This window comes from Sinocyclocheilus grahami, unplaced genomic scaffold (assembly GCF_001515645.1).
Source record: "Sinocyclocheilus grahami isolate Dianchi unplaced genomic scaffold, SAMN03320097.WGS_v1.1 scaffold985.1, whole genome shotgun sequence".
Taxonomy (NCBI): domain Eukaryota; kingdom Metazoa; phylum Chordata; class Actinopteri; order Cypriniformes; family Cyprinidae; genus Sinocyclocheilus; species Sinocyclocheilus grahami.
Window position 1 is genome coordinate 99,785 of NW_015506164.1, and position 5,770 is coordinate 105,554.

Genomic DNA, 5,770 nt, shown 5'->3' on the forward strand with positions numbered 1-5,770 from the left:
CTAAAATCCACATGAGTGGTAAGTGTGCACGTTATCGCGTTTTCGGACTTTGTTCCATGTTTCAGAGATTGTTAGACCCCGATTTCCTGGGCTCCTCTCAACCAGTGTGTCTCGATCGACGCACTCAGGAGGCACTGCCCCCCTCGATATCAAGGGGTACTAAGAGGGTGTCGTCTGGCGAGCAGGATCCTCTCCGAGGAGTTGAGTCCCTCGCTCCATGGGCTGTCCTCGTGGTAATGTTGAGCACTGCTCCCCTTTCAGGAAAGGGTCACCTGGAATGGGAACAGTTCCGCTAGTTGGAACGCATCTAAAGGAGGTGAGCAGGATTTCAGCTGAGGGTACACACAGACATGTACAAAAAATATTTTAACCCTGAAAACAGCAAAAAGCAACCGAATGGTCAAAGACATCCATCGCATGTACACATAGGAAAACGACTGTAAAACAGTGTGGGTACAAAAAACAATTCGGTGTGAATGACCGCTTTTTAGGCAAGTACGGGTGCCATGTCATAAAATATTTTAATACGACTGAATTTATATTTAATGTGATAACAGTTTAATAAACACATTGCAAGTTACTAATTATTTAATTGTTTTGTTTAATATCCACGGTTATTCAAACAGCGAATAAATTATATGCCGAAAGCGAGCAAAGTACATTTACATTATTTATCACATTATCACTGACTACAGTTTAGTGCGAGTTTAAGCACTATCAATGTTGTCGTCTACACTGTGAAATGAATCTCATACTTACATCATACGTACATCTGCATTTTGTTGAGCAGAATATAGTCAGCGAGCACGTGCACTGAACAAAACACCTGCGTTTCAGCGATGACTCATCTGAACGCTTCTGATTGGCCATTGCATTCATAAACTCAACAGAATCGTGTGTGATTGGTTATGATGTGCAACACTGCAAAAACGCATAAAAAGAAATATGATGCGATATGAGCAGATCTAAATGTAATGTAATCAACACTTTTCATTTAATTTTCACTTTATTTGCGACAGCTCTAATAGATTTAGTTTAACTGAGTTTTGTCCAGTTTGGTGGCATTTTTGCCTCAAGCCCCCATTAATTTCATACCAGGGGAAGGGGCCAGGGGAAGGCTGGTTCAGTGAAAGGGCAGTCCAAATGCGTTCGGCCAGTTCATTGAAAAGAGAGAACTGACTCCAAAGAATGATTATATCACGAATGATTGGCATCGCTGGTTCATTCGACAGAAATACGGGACACAAAAAGGTAATAACTGCTAAAATATTTGCAGGGAAAATGTTTCTCGGATCAGAGCACTCATGGTACACGGTCGCCGTGATTTTGTCAAGTGAGACATGTTCCTGGATCAACATCATTTGTTGATCCTGGATCAACATTAATGTCCAAAAATATAGACTAAACCCTACCCCTAAACCTAAACCTACCCATAATTTATTCCTAAAATCAGTGTGAAATGATAGCTCATTTACAAGGGTGTAGAAGCACCTAACCCTGATCGTAAGCCTACAACAGATATTTCCTGAAAAGTTATCCCTCAATTCTGATTGGTTAATTGGAATGTTGTTCCAGGATCAACAAGGATGTTGATCCAGGAACATGTTGTACTTTGTGAAATCATGGTTACCCATAGTACACACAGTGCATACAGCAGTACAGATGCAGGCACCACTGGTCACCAACATAGTTCAATGGGTTCTGTGTTTCCAATGAACACTGCATCGCAAAGTTGTATGGTTGGAACTGCAGCTCTTGACCAGTGGTTTGAAGCATAGATTCTTGTTAGTACGACATGTGAACTTAACAGATCAAGTGTATTTGGCAAAATAAGCAAGCTAGCAAATTATGCCATTGATATAATTCATTCTGTCTTCATTTACTCAATACCATGTCCTTCCAAACTTGTATAACTTCTTTATTCTGCATAACTTTTAAATTGGCAAGAAAGGAGAAAATGGAATTCATTCAACACTACTTTGAGGAAGGACATTCACATGCTGTGATTATGGACATGCTGTTAAAGGGTTAATTCACCCAAAAATGAAAATTCTGTCATTAATTATTCACCCGCATGTCAAGACCTCAGTTCATCTTCGGAACACAAAGTAAGATATTTATGATTAATTCTGAGAGCTCTCTGACCCTCCCATAGACAGCAATGTAATTACCACGATCAAGGTCCAGAAACGTAGCAAGGAGATCGGTAAAATAATCTATGTGACATCAGGGGTTCAACTGTAATTTTACGAAGCTACGAGAATACTTTCGTACGCAAAGAAAACAAAAATAACGACTTTATTCAACAATTCGTCTCCTCCGCGTCACTCTGGTGCCATTTTGGAGAATATCCACTGAACGTAAACAGCATATGCTATTCTGTGTCAACTGTGTCACGCGGTCAGCTGTGTGACACAGAATATCATACGCTGTTTATGTTCAGTGGAACATAATCTGTCATTAATTATTCACCCGCATGTCAAGACCTCAGTTCATCTTCGGAACACAAAGTAAGATATTTATGATTAATTCTGAGAGCTCTCTGACCCTCCCATAGACAGCAATGTAATTACCACGATCAAGGTCCAGAAACGTAGCAAGGAGATCGGTAAAATAATCTATGTGACATCAGGGGTTCAACTGTAATTTTACGAAGCTACGAGAATACTTTCGTACGCAAAGAAAACAAAAATAACGACTTTATTCAACAATTCGTCTCCTCCGCGTCACTCTGGTGCCATTTTGGAGAATATCCACTGAACGTAAACAGCATATGCTATTCTGTGTCAGCTGTGTCACGCGGTCAGCTGTGTGACATAGAATATCATACGCTGTTTATGTTCAGTGGAACATAAGCTGTTCACGTTCATTTTACTTCATAAAATTATGGTTGAAGCCCTGATGTCACATGGATTATTTTACCGATCTCCTTGCTATGTTTCTGGACCTTGATTGTGGTAATTACATTGCTGTCTATGGGAGGGTCAGAGAGCTCTCAGAATTCATCAAAAATATCTTAATTTGTGTTCCGGGTTTAGAATGACATGAGGGTGAGTAATTAATGACAGAATTTTAATTTTTGGGTGAACTATCCCTTTAACGTACCATGGCATAAAGATTCACCTGTGCTCTCTAAAAACACACCTGAAGGATGCAGGTATGTTTAGAAGAAAAACTATTCACCATTAAACAATATAAGGAACAGGCACATGCAGAGGGGGGTGCGATGGGTGCTTGAGCACCTGCCCCTTTTCCCCTTGATGCCCAACATGCAATTACCACGATCAAGGTCCAGAAACGTAGCAAGGAGATCGGTAAAATAATCTATGTGACATCAGGGGTTCAACTGTAATTTTACGAAGCTACGAGAATACTTTCGAGAATACTGCCTTTTGTCAAGGCAATTTTTTTTTTTTTTAAATTAAACACCAATTTTGTGAAGAACTGCCCAATCTAACTATTAGTAAAATGAATGAATAATAATTTAGTCATAAATAAAATGATCCACATGATGATGACCTTTCACCTGATGATCTCATCAGGGACTATCCCTCAGGTTCAGACATCTTTAATGTAGAGCATTACCAGGATACCTTCATAACGTCCGCGGCTGCCGGTAAGTGGAGTTCTCAGCGGAACGGTGTGCTTGTATAGCCTACTTATATTATTAAATTATTATTTTTATTATACAAGAACTGCGTGAAGAGAGCATGCACAGCTGTTGTTTATATTGCTGTTTGTAGCCTGTGGAAGTAAGGTTAGCTGCAGCAAGGGGCTATAATATTTTTGTTCAATATTTTCCTAATGACAATTTTATGATCGGTTTATAAAGGCTACTACGAGCACCTTTTCCCCATTTTTATCACAGAATAAGGCAGGAAATGTATAGTTTATATAGGCTACTAAATGATATGTCAATCAGTACTGCATTATTCATAAAGTGTATTTATTACCTGGAGATAACTTGAAAAACACACATAAACTCTATATTTTCGCAATCGTGTGTTTATTGTCTTCACGTTTTTTTCTGCTTTTTATTCAGCTCAGCTACAGCGATAGCCGGATGCTTTTGTCCATATTAGGGTTTCCTGCATGTCATCAGTGTTGCCAACTAATTTTCAGGGGAAGTTGCTAAAGGAAGGTCGATTTGTTGCTAAAAGTTGCTGATGCAAAAATGTCACTACATCAAATCTCAGCAAAAATACATTTTATATGTTATTTAGATTTGTTCGTCAAATAATATAAATACATTATATAATTTCAAAATATAAATAACTGTATTTTTAAATACAACATTGAATTATTAAACACTTACACATTTTTTAAACCATTACAATTATTTATTTTTTATTAGCTAATTCTGAAGCTAATGAAAACACATTCTGAACAATTATAGTTTTAAGCAGTGTATTAGTAGTTAAAAGAAAGAAAAGTCTGTAAAAATAGAGCAAAATCTACTATGTTAATATGAAGAAATTTTCCCCATTGATTTTTCAAGGGTTTTTACCTGCATTTTTACCTGCATACACCCCATTGTATTTTGCGTTTTCGGGTTGCAGGGTTACAACAGATAATGGATCATGGATAACACATAATGTCCTGAAAAATTACTTGTACCTTTTCCATTTTTCTCAATATTTTTCTTACAGTGTACTAACTGATCAACAATCGCAGGTACAAACTAAGGTGTATCATAAATTAACAATTATTCAATAACAATTATTCATTAAATTGAACAATTGCAAATAGCAGCTAACTTAATTCACGTGATGTGTGTACTGCTAGGCATCTTTAGTTTCCTCATTTTGTGTAATTTAGATGGAAATTGTGTGCCTTTTTATCGTTCGAGTCACTTATCAAAAGTTGCTAAAAATTGCCAAATAAATTTTAAAAATAGCTACATTTTTTGCTAGGTGCTTTTGGAAGAAAAAGTTGCTAGGGTGGTGTGAAAAGTTGCTAAATTTAGCAACAAAATTGCTAAGTTGGCAACACTGCATGTCATAAGTCATTCCTTCTATGAGTCTGTTTTGGACTTTCTGCATGAGAGCGCCCTCCGGCTTCGAGTATGAATTAAACATAAACTGCATCCAGATATTCACTTCTCCTCATTTTGGATACGAATAAAACGTCAGGTCATGCATAGACTATCGATACTGTCTCTTTGAATTTAAATCTAAAAATGTCTACGTGAACACACCGGCCCGAATAAAGTGCGGGGGACGAAATTACATTTCTCTAAAATTAAATATTAAAATGCAGCTAGCGTTCTACACACAGCAATATAAACAAAGGTGCCTGTTCTCTTTCGTTCTTGCTGTTTGATTGGGAAAAGTTTAAAGGGCATTGAGGGATCTTGTCTTTATGTTATCTGACTAAAAAACTATTACTTTGAACTTTTTTTATTACAGTATTTATTTTAAAAACTAGTGTGCCTTAAAAATAATTATCACAACCCTGATAAAACAGGCTTATACTGATTTTCTCATCATCTGATTTATAGGCTACTTATCAATCCTGTTTTTATCATCATTAAAATAAAATAAAAAATGAATAAATTCAGAACAGGATTACAATATAATTCTATTTTAAATAAGACATAAATATTTTTTCTACAACAACAACAGTAGTGTTTACAACAGCAAAACCACCATACCCTGTAAATTGAATAATAATAATAATAGGCCTAATTAAATTCCGTTTCTTTTTTCAGAGAGATTAAGAGGTGCAAAGAATTATTTATTTAACTTTTAAACTTAAAATGGTCTTTTCT

General features: G+C 36.6%; 1 pseudogene; it reads left to right on the forward strand.

The window, feature by feature from the left end:
• Nucleotides 1-2,074: 2,074 nt before the first annotated feature.
• Nucleotides 2,075-5,770, forward strand: part of LOC107565167 (uncharacterized) — a 5,905-nt pseudogene continuing 2,209 nt past the window's right edge.